This window comes from Narcine bancroftii, chromosome 1 (assembly GCF_036971445.1).
Source record: "Narcine bancroftii isolate sNarBan1 chromosome 1, sNarBan1.hap1, whole genome shotgun sequence".
Lineage (NCBI taxonomy): Eukaryota > Metazoa > Chordata > Chondrichthyes > Torpediniformes > Narcinidae > Narcine > Narcine bancroftii.
Window position 1 is genome coordinate 225,217,419 of NC_091469.1, and position 12,027 is coordinate 225,229,445.

The window sequence follows — 12,027 nt, forward strand, 5'->3', positions numbered from 1 at the left end:
TGGAAAGTACATCCTGACTTTGGTAAGGCAACAAAGACTGCACACAATACAATATCAAGTCTCGCCTAGGTCCAATCCAATTTGCATTAAGACTTTCCTACTTCTATATTAAAATTCTCTTGCAGCAAAATGTGACTAACATTCTATTTGCCCTTTTAATTGTGTGATGCATCTGCATGTTGATCCTGGGTGGTGTGTGGAAACAGACAGGTACCTTCCAACTGTACCCAATCTCACACCATTTAACAAATAACCCTCTTTTCTATGTTTTTCCACATTCTATCGGTCATGTTCTTGCCTAATCACTCTGCTGGTGAATCTTCCCACAAAACGGGACATTTTCCGAGTCTATGTCATTTTTTTCAGGGCGTTCCTATCAGTCCCATCACCTTGTTTCCCTGTAACCGATCCACTATCAGATGTCCATCAACTCTCACCTGATCCTCCAGTCATCCACCTACTCTTGTGGCATTTTACAGTACCTCTGCCCTTGGGTTGTTGGAGGATGGGTGTGAATTGGGCGACCTGGAGAAACTGATGCAATCAAAGAAGATGTGGAAACTTAACACATTAGATATAATATTGAAGAAACTATGATTGAATTTGACAAAATATGGGGCCCATTTATGGACAATTATCATAACTTGATTACACAGGTCTGGGGGTTACTTGTGGAGGCAGAAACTCAATTCTTTACTTATTTTTTGCTGATGACTGTGTTGGGGAGGGGCTGGTCTTCCCTTTTCTTTTCTTTTTTCTTTCTTTATTACCTTTTTTTAACTTCTGTTTTTTTTTTTCATTTCTTTTTTTTCTTTCCCTTTTTTTCTTTATATTTAGAAGAGATTACTTAATTTAGTTATCTTACCAGGAATTTATTTCAATAACAGAAAATGAACCCGTTTTTCCAAATAAATTTCTATGATATATGATTATTGTATACAATATAATGTATAATTTGCCTTATGATTCATGTTCTGTATTTGATTGTAATAAGATTTACGATTATTGTTTGTTCTATATATAGCATGTAATAATTCTCTCTTCCAAACTGATAAGAATATATTAAAAAGAAAGGAAACTTCACACAGAATGGGAAAGATCAGCAAAGAACATGGATTGCTGGAGTCGAGCAGTATTAATCCATGCCACTGTACCACCTGTCATCATATTTCAATATCATTCTATTTTTCATTTTTTTATTCAATCTTTCATAATTTTAAATTGTCGTCAGTGAGACACAGACTGACACCAAATTCCGACTCATCAATGTTCCATAATCAATAAAAGCAACAATATTGCACCTCACTAATTTAACAAATTAGCAGATAACAATATCACATTGCAGACCAATTTTTGTCAAGGTTTCTAAGTCATTTAAGTGATGTGTTTCTTTTAAATGACTGATTAAAGAAAGTCTTAGGCTTTCTTCAGAAAGCACCAATCAGGCAATGGGGAAGTGGAAAAAGGGGTAATGGAAATGTTGCTCAGGAGAAAGACCATTAAGAGACTTTAATCAAAGTTGAAACATGCCGTAAAGAAAAACAGTAACGTATTTTACCATCTTACAGAGATGGCGGGGCAGATGAACCATTATGTTACCATTCAGAAATACTGTCTTGATAAAGCTGCCATTGCAATACATAGTTTTTTTTAATCTTTTTTTTATATTTAAAAAAATATGGAAAGCTTCTCGAAATTGTGTGTCATCCTTGCGTGGGGGCCATGCTAATCTTCTCTGTATCGTTCCAGTTTTAGTATGTGTGCTGCCAAAGCTACACAGAGATGTAAAATTAAAAATTCTCAGCTGCATCATTAATATATTTCTGCTCAACTTTCTTTTATCACCTAAATCCTCCTTAAGGCAAGGGTAACAATTATGTGCATTTATATGGCTCTGTGGGTAGATACCATGCAATTTGAATCGCATTGGCACAGTGATCCCAGTTGAGTTGTGTACCATTTCACTGGCCAAGAAAGCGGCACCATCTCACATAATGCAATGAATTAACATGACAATGGATGTGAATTAAATTCCTATCAGTGTAAAATCTAGTGAACTGATAAGACATTGAGATGAAGCTTTTTCTGGCATCATTTGAGAATAAACTATTTTCATGCTCTGTCATTTTAGGTTTTAACAAAATCTTTGTCTATTATTATGTCAAGAAAATTGTGAAGAATAACAAAATTCTTTAACATAATGGAAGCCCTTTGGAACCTTGAAAAAAATTTAAATTATTCTTAAAACTTTATATTTTTATTGCTGACTTTTAACATTGAAAAAAATCTTCCACATGACTTTTAGTACTTTATACAAAAATGTTCTCGTTGCAAGAAATACCTTAGTGCCTTGCTCTATCTTATACATGAAACAAAGGTTCAATAGTATTACTGCACATGATGGCAAATTGAGGCCGAACATTTTAAGAAAGGGAATTCAGTCCAAACCAAAAGTTCACATGCATTAAATGTACTTCGGAAAAATGGCAGGCACTTTTGTGAATATTTTGGATCACTTTTTTTAATCTAATGCTTTCTCTTTGTATTTCTTGATGGAAAGGTCACAGTCTGTCCAGGATGGCAGTAAAACCTCAAGCCCCATCACACTGAGCACTAGTGCACCTTGGGGATGTGTGCTTAGCCGCTACTGTTGGTGCTGCTGACTTACATCTGCACTGCTCTATTTCTAACAAATTTGCTGATGCTACATCTGTAGTTGGGCCTCATCGACAACAATGATGAGACCCATTACAGAGAGGAGGTGGGAAGACTTGGTGCGAGATCAACAACCTGAGTCTCAACGTGGGCAAGACAAAGATGATTGTGGACTTCAGGAGGATGAAGATCAACCATTCTCAGCTACGCATCAATGGTTCCATCATGGAGAGAGAGGAGACCATGAAGTTCCTTGGTGTGCATATAAAGGACAACCTATCCTGATCTCACAACACCTACTCATTGTTCATTGCACTTCCTAAGGAAGATGAGGAGGGCAAGGTTACTGACCCCCCCCCCCCCCCCATCTTGACAGCTTTATGCAGGAGCACAATTGAGCGTGTCCTGTCTGGCTCCACCATTGTGTGGTATGGTAGTTGCAGAGCATTACACCAGAACTCGATACAGAGGATCATTAAAACTGCTGAGAGGATCACTGGGGTCTACCTTTTCTCTATTGAGAACATTTACTAAAGCATTGTCTAAACAGGGCTCAAGGAATTTCAGAAGACCCTTTCCATCCAACGCACAGTATCTTTAACCTACTACCATCAAGAAGGAGGTACAGGAGCATCAAAAGCAGGACTGCCTGATTGGAGAATGGCTTCTTCCCACAGGCTGTGAAATTGATGAACAGTCTTCTGCAACCATGCAAATCATCCCAAATATTTATATATATTTATTTTGATTATTTGTGTAATCATTATGTGCTGTGTATTGTATGTGCACAATGGTCTGGAGAGATGTTGTTTCGTCGTGCTGTAGATGTACAAAATAGTGATAATAAACTTGAACGATATAAAACTCAGCTATTCTGGGATATAACAGAGCCAGTAGTACGGAATCGATGGAGGGTTACATCTGCATCTTGGTTACAATTTTCATTTTGTCATGGTGTGTCTTTAAGAAAGAACAGGAAGAACTACATACATGATGAAAAGCCAATAAATATTGAACATAAAAGTGAAGATATTTCCACAATTTCTGTTGTTACTCTGTTAAACATTCTCTCTGAAAACTGAATGGCCATCTTATGAACAAAATAAAATTCCATTACAAATGAAGCAACTATTATTAAGCTGTGCACATATACCTTGCAATTCTCTCAGCTTGCCATTTCAAAGATTTAAAGGTTTCTTTGGGCTTCTGGATGAAATTCCAGGAGATATTCTGATCTAAAGCTGCTGAAAATACCCTTTGTTCACAATTTGGTGGAGAAGAATGATCTTTCCACCAAATGAACGCATTGTTAAGCATAGACTAGAGATTTTTCATGTATTGATGAACTATGGATGCCAGTATAAAAATGATTATGTGCAATGCATGCCTGCATCAGGTGCCTTGCATTCGGCGTGGGCAGTCATGTCTCTCCATCCATCACGGTCTCTGACCCTCCGCATTGTACTTGTTGTCTCCCCTGTTTCTAACCATGATGTTAATCCATCTCTCATTTTCATTCTCTCCCTCTGCTTCTATTTCCTTCCATCTTTCCAGTTGTAACTAAATGTTCTAATGAATCTCTTCACATGATGTGTCCAAATGGTTTTGATTGCTGTTTTCCGATTCTTTTAAGTAATGTACTTTTTGTTTTCGTTCTCTGTAGAACTTTTTTGTTTGTTATCCTGTCTGTATTTTTTAATAGCAACTATTTCTTTTTGTTTTCTTTGGCTTGGCTTCGCGGACGAAGATTTATGGAGGGGTATGTCCACGTCTGCTGCAGGCTCGTTGGTGACTGACAAGTCCAATGCGGGACAGGCAGGCACGGTTGCAGCGGTTGCAAGGGAAAATTGGTTGGTTGGGGTTGGGTGTTGGGTTTTTCCTCCTTTGTCTTTTGTCAGTGAGGTCGGCTCTGCGGTCTTCTTCAAAGGAGGTTGCTTCCCGCCGAACTGTGAGGCGCCAAGATGCACGGTTGGAGGCGATATCAGCCCACTGGTGGTGGTCAATGTGGCAGGCACCAAGAGATTTCTTTAAGCAGTTCTTGTACCTCTTCTTTGGTGCACCTCTGTCTCGGTGGACAGTGAAGAGCTCGCCATAGAACACATAATTTCTTTTGCATTAAGGCATTTTCAAACATCCAGAGATATTGAATGGTGCTAAGGTCATTTTAAATAAATATTTTAAAAAATTACAGATGCTGGAAATCTAGAATAAAACCAGAAAACACTCAGTAGGTCAAACAAGAACCTATGGAAAGAGAAGCAGGTTTATAATTCAGGTTTAAGACCTGAAGTTCCCCCGAGGATCTTTGATCTGACATATTAATTCTGTATATCTCAACACAGCTACTGTTGAGTGTTTATAGAATTTTTCTCTTCGTAAATCAAAATTCCACACATCCAAAATAAGTGAATAACTTACCATGAATAAAGTATGAAGGTGCACAAACTACTTTTGCTCCATTTATTATGAGGGGCTCAAGATGAAGAATATGGTGGAAAGAAGACTCTTTTTTTGACTCAAATCAGCATTATTCTTTTAAATGATTTTTTTTTCAAAATTTTCTAAATTTCTTCAATGTAATTTTAACCTGTTTTGCAAAACACTAGTTAAATCAAAAGCTAGAACATTTTATCAAAATATCTTCTCAGTATTCTCTGTTACATAAAACATCAAATTATAAATGCTACAAATTATTCTTCAGCAAATAGCAATACATTTGGTTGACAAAAAGTGGAAAGGTTAAAGGCAAAATCACATTATAGTTCTTGAACCTTCAAGGCACAAGTCAAACCTGAATGTTTTGCTCTAAAATACTTCAGCAGGGAGCACTGAAGACTGCAGAGAAAAAGGAATAGCTCTAATAGATCTCTCAAATGAAATGCTGTAATTATTTCCAAAAAAAACTTTTTTAAAATGTCACTTCTTTTTTAAATTTACCAGGCTTGAATTCAATCCAGGTGAACATACACAACTGCCAAATGAACAGTTATGGTGGCACAGTTCGTGTAGCAGTTAGCATAACACTGTTACAGTGCCAGCAACCTGGGTTCGAATCCAGTGCTGTCTGTCTATATGCTCTCCCATGTCTGTGTGGGTTTGCTCCAGGTGATCTGGTTTCTTCCCACCCGCCAAAAATATACAGGGTTTGTAGGTTAATTGGTGCATTTATAGGCAGCATGAGTTCATGGGCAGGTAGGGCCTGTACCTGCAATTAAAAATTATAAAAATAAAAATTAAAATATAAAATTGAACTGTAGATGAGTAAAATTAAAACAATAGTTCTGTCATTTTATAGTTAGAAAATCAGCTTTACAATGTATAAAAAGTATGGGAAATTATGTAGATTCAACACATCAATCTGCTTTCTTACAGGTTTGGCTGAAGGGGGCTGGGAATTTGATGTTTTACACTTGGCAGATGGTATCACCAGTGCGGAATATGTGCAGTTTTTTTTAAAACTTCCTGTCATCTATATATGCCAGAAACATTTGTACATGATGCATATTAATGATTTACTGTAACCAAATCCTGTCTCAGTTTGCAACATATAGTTATGTTCTGTGATGAGAGTCATAATAAGCGACACCCAAGAGCTTAATCTCAGCTTTACAATTCTGTCCCCTTTTTAACAGAGAAATAATGTGGATTTAGCCACACATGTACAGTATCTGTTACCTTCTGTAATGTTAAAATGAAGAATGTTTATGGCAGCATGGTTAGTTTGGTGGTAGGTGCAACACTATTACAGCACGAGTTACCCAGGTTAGGAACATAGGAACATAGGAAGTAGGAACAGGAGTAGGCCAAAAATGCCCCATCAAGCCTGCTCTGCCATTCAATACGATCATGGCTGATCTCATTTATGACCTAACTCCACCTACCTGCCTTCTCCCCATATCCCCTAATTCCTCTATCATGTAAAAATTTATCTAACCGAATTTTAAATATGTTTAATGAGGCAGCCTCAACCACTTCCCTGGTTAGAGAATTCCAAACATTCACTACTCTCTGGGAAAAACTATTTTTCCTCATCTCTGGCCTAAATCTACTCCCCCGAATCTTGAGACCGTGTCCTCTTGTTTTAGTTTCCCCGGCCAGCTCAAAAAACCTTCCTACATCTATCCTATCCATACCCTTCATAATCCTATATGTTTCTACAAGATCTCCTCTCATTCTTCTGAACTCGAGCGAATACAATCGTAGACGATTTAATCTTTCATCATAAGTCAACCCCTTCATCCCAGGGATCAACCTAGTAAAGCTCCTCTGGACCGTCTCCAAAGCCAGTATATCCTTCCTCAAATATGGAGACCAGAACTGGACACACTACTCCAGGTGCGGTCTCACCAGTACCTTATACAGTTGCAACATTACCTCCCTACTCCTCAATTCAATTCCTCTAACGATGAAGGCTAACATTCCATTTGCCTTCTTAATAACCTGCTGCATCTGCAACCTAACTTTTTGGGATTCGAATCTGGCGCTCTTATTTTCACCGAAGGTGCGTGGGTTTCCTCCAGGTTCTCCAGTCTCCGCCCACATTCCAAAGACGTACAGAGTTAGAAGTTGAATTGGTCACGTGGGTACATTTCAGCAGCATGAGTTTGGGGGCTGGAGGGGCCTGTAATGGCGCTGTACCTCTAAGTTAAAAGAATAATGGAATAAAAGAGAGAGTTAGAAGAGATTGTTCAGATTCTAACTCAATGATTATTTATACCAATGCTAAGGGATTGCAGCTATAATTGTTATTTCATCTTGAGTTGTGTGATAATCATCTAATGTTATTATATGAACTTTTATTGTCCAAGCTAAGAGCCTATTTAGCGAACTGCTGACAAGTGTGTTGATAATGAGGTTTTAAGTACTTCGACTTGTCATTTCAAGATTGCACCATGCTGCTAATTAATTGTTTGAAGCCTTGCAGCTGGACGCTGAGTCACTGGAGTCCAGGGGTTGTGGAAATCAACTTCGTAATTGACAAAGAGGAAAAATCAAGGGCATTAAACTGGATGAAAAGAGGAGAAAGAAGATTTCCGATTGGAACAGTTGGACAGCTGTTCACTTGGGACAAATAGAGGGCAGTCAACTTAAACCTAAATAAACTGTACTGGGTGCTAAATGCAGCACCAATAACCAGCAGTTCCTGAAAGTCACACAAAGGGCTGACCTGTGCTGGTTACCTTGTTCACCATCAGTCCAAGACAGGATTGTGAGTTGCTAAATGAGGACCTTAATAAAAATAACCTTGAAATAGATGGATTCATAGGGATGCAAAGACCAGCGGTAAATAGCCAAATAAAATGATATTGGCAACTTTCTGGATGTGTTAATAAAGAGAATTTTGTGACATAGAGCTTTTATTCAGGAGAAGCAAATTACAAAACTGAATGATAGCCTTAATTAAAGAATATTTATGGGATACATGGTTAGTACAGCAGTCAGCACAATGTTAGTACAGCACCAATGACCCAGGTTCAAATCCACCGCTGTCTTTAAGGAGTATCTGCCTTCTCCCCATCTGCGCGGGTTTCCTCCCACGTTTCAAAGGCGTACAGGTGTTAGTCATTTGATTGGTCACATGGCTGTAATTGGGTGGAAGGGCCTGTTACCAGGCTGCATCTCTAAATTACAGGAAAAAGACTGGGAGGGTGGGGAGCAAAGACACAGAGCTCCTCCACGGGATCATACTGCCCAGTCATGATGCTGACGGCCCTGTATGGGTTTTAAATGGCCTGCAGAAGGGGCAAGTGATTTTTTTAAATATCTTTCAAACTTACAAAGATCCATGATGGTGATGTCCCTACTTGGCATTGGGCCAAAAGGGCTGCAGGGTCCAGGGTATCAGTGGGCCAGCTCAATTGAAAAGCATCATGTAAGGCAAAACAAAATAATATTCCTCTTGGCTGGGAGAAGTATTGGAACCAATTCCTAAAACAATCAGCTCATATGAATCATTCATCTCTCTCTCTCTCTCTTTTAAAAAGAAGCCAGATAATTATTTGGGGGGGTGGGTGGGGATGGGATGAGAGGCTAACAGATGGTTATAGGTTGGGGGTGATCAAACAAACCACAAGAAACAATGGCTCCTGTGGTACAAGAGGGTGGAATGAGGAATGTCTCTGAAAAAAAACTCATTTGTTTAGGGGGATATTGACCTTCTTGGATTTTGCTTAATGAAGTTAAGTAAATGGAATTGTATACAGAACTTTTCCATGGTTGATAATTGATGATAAGTCCTTGACATAGAACATAGGACATAGAACATTACAGCTCAGTGCAGGGCCTTCAGCTCTCGATGTTGAGCTAACCTATACATTCCTGGCCAAAAAAAAATAAACCTTTCCTAAACTCATAACCCTCTATTTTTATTTCATCCATGTGTCTAAGAGTTATCTTAAATGTTCCTTTTGTTCCAGTCTCCCCCACCAACACCACCACCACTGGCAATGTATTGCAGACACCCAAAATACTCCGTTAAAAAAAAACTTACCCCTGATGACTCCCCTAAACTTTCCTCCCTTCACTTTATTCAGATATCTTCTGGTGTTTGCTATTCTTGCCATTGTTTGGTGATATCGTAGGTTGTACCAGGCGAGTGGAAATTTACTTGAACAGATTTTTTCTCAATTTTGCTCTCTCGAGTCAGATTTCATCCATCACTCAATCTACTGAGCCTCATTAGCAAGGTTCAGTTTATTTGTCACATTATAACATACAATGATAAGGGTGCTTCCACAAGCTGTCTGACAGGTCAACTCTAAAGTGCATACAGCTATACGAAGTAGAATGGCAAGAGTACAATTACAGAATATAAAGTTGCATTGGAAAAAAAGATCAATTAGTGCAAAGCTAAGGCAGCATGAGAGCATCTTTGTGGAATTCATTCAGGAGGCTGATGGCTGCGGGGAAGAAATGATCTTGAAGCCTATCACTGGACAAGTGTCCAGGGTGGGCCCTTCAGAATGGTGGCTGTCTTTCTATGGCAACTGGAGATTTAGATGGAGCTCATGGAGGGAAGGGAGGTTTTCATTATGCACTGAGCTATATTCACCACCTTCTTGAGCAGCTCGCTGACCAACACTGATGCATCCAGCAAGTATGCTTTAGATGGTGCAACTGCAGAAGTTGGTGTTGAGGAATGGGGGGGGGGGTTGGTGGTGGAGGGGGCAGGATTGTGAACTTGCTTAGTCTTCCAAGTATTACTTGGTGCTGAGTAAAATAAAGGTTTTGGAGCAAATATACTGGAGTTGAGGTTTTCCATGACTTGCTTTCTTCACTGTCACATCAATGTGGTTGGTGCAAGTCAAGTTATTGGAGATCCCCCCTAAAAAAAGAGGCTAGCTCACCAAAAGACTCACTCACATCTTCCTGTAACTAAATAATAACTTAAGTGGAATAATTTAAGTCATCTATTGTCATCTGATTGTACAAGTACAACCCAGTGCAAAACATGCAGACACACAACCTGGCATAACACATGTACAGACAAATAATACATTTGCAGGAGTAGTATCATATCTATAAAAATAAATCAATATTGTTTTGTACAAATTAGAGTAGTGCAAGCAGTTCCATTGGTCGTTCAGCATTCTCACTGCCCGTGGGATGAAGCTGTTCATCAGCCTGGTGGTGCTGGCTCTGATCCTCCAGTAACTCTTCCCCAGCAGGAGCAGCTGAGATATGCTGTGTACAGGGTGGAAGGGGTCCGCAATGATTTTGCGCACCCTCTTCAGATAACGTTCCCGATAGATCACGTCAATGGTGGGGGGGGAGGGGGGAGGGAAACTCCATTGATATTCTCTGCCACTTTTATGGTCCTTTGGATTGACCTCCTACCTATCCATTTCTCTGCAGCAACCATACCACACTGTGATGCTGCCGGCCAGGACGCTCTCAATAGAGATCATTTGAAGATTGACATGTTGGTGGCCAGTAGCATCATGCACTTCAGTCTTCTCAGAAAGTGAGGTCACTGTTGCACCTTCCTGACAAGTGAGGAGATGTTGAGTGTCCACAAAAGGCCACTAGAGAGATACAATGGTCAAAGAAAGTGGAAAAACAGCCAAAAGCAATATAGTTCAAACAGTATTTTGCATATAGTTATCCTCAACTAAATGTGCTATGGAGAAGATCACATGATCTTTGATTAATGTTCTCATCAAATGTAGCTCCCTGAACATTAACAAGAAAACTGCAGCAAAAGAAAAAGGCAAGATATTTCACCTCATTCTCACCTGGATATATAAGCAACAGATGATAGTTAAGGTTGGATGATACTTCAAACCAAGGCTTGCAATTTATTTCTCATTTTGTCTTATCCACATTTGTTTTTGAACTATTTAACAGGTCATGGATTCTGTGGTCAGGACATTCATTAGCTTTTATAAAGTGCAAGATGAAAAATATTCTACATTTCATATTTTTTTAAGGAAGGAGAAAGAGTTTATGAAGATTTCTTCAGATATGAAGCACAAGAAGAATATAGAAAATGTAAGAAAATACTAAGAAGGCAATGAGGAAGGCAAAATGAAGACATGAGGTTGCTTTGGTAGATAATGTGAAGGTAACCCTGAAGGGTTCCTACAAATATAGTAAGGACAAAATTGGTCCCCTAGAAGATCAGAGAGATCATCTATGTATAGAGCCTCATGAGATGGGGGAGATCTTAAACAGTTTTTTGGATCAGTATTTACTCAGGAAACTGGCTTGGTGTATAAGGAAGGAAGGGAAGCAAGCAGTAGTGACATGGAACATGTAGAGATTAAAGAGGAGGAGGCACTTGCTGCATTACAGCAAATAAAGGTAGATAAATCCCTTGGGCCTGACATAATATTCCCTTGGACCTTGAGGGAGATTAGTGTAGAAATTGCAGGGGCCCTGGCAGGATATTTAAAATGTCCTTAGCCATGGGTGAGGTGCTGGAGGACTGGAGGGTAGCTCATGTGGTTCCATTGTTTAACAAACACTCCAAAAATAAACTAGGAAATTATAGGCCAGTGAACCTGACGTCAATAGTAGGTAAATTATTAGAGGGTCTTCTGAGAGATCGGATATACGTGTATTTGGACAGCCAAGGGCTGATTAGGGATAGTCAGCGTGACTTTGTGCGTGCTAGGTCATGTTTAACAAATCTTATAGAGTTTTTTGAGGAGGTTACCAAGAAATTAGATGAAGGAAAGGCTGTTGATGTTGTCTACATGGTCTTTAGTAAAGCATTTGACAAGGTCCCACATGGGAGGTTAGTTTAGAAGGTTCAGACACTAGGTTTCCATGGAGAGATTGTAAAATGGATTCGAAATTGGCTGAATGAGAGAAGGCAAAGAGTGGTAGTGGATGATTGCTTCTCAGACTGGAGACCTGTGATTGGTCACT

The 12,027-nt window shown here is 39.2% G+C and overlaps 1 non-coding gene across 1 annotated transcript; it reads right to left on the reverse strand.

Annotated features, from left to right (window-relative positions):
* Nucleotides 1-1,672: 1,672 nt before the first annotated feature.
* LOC138752118 (U6 spliceosomal RNA) lies at nucleotides 1,673-1,778 on the reverse strand. The gene has a single exon (XR_011350391.1). It is a non-coding gene; the product is annotated as a U6 spliceosomal RNA (small nuclear RNA).
* Nucleotides 1,779-12,027: the final 10,249 nt, after the last annotated feature.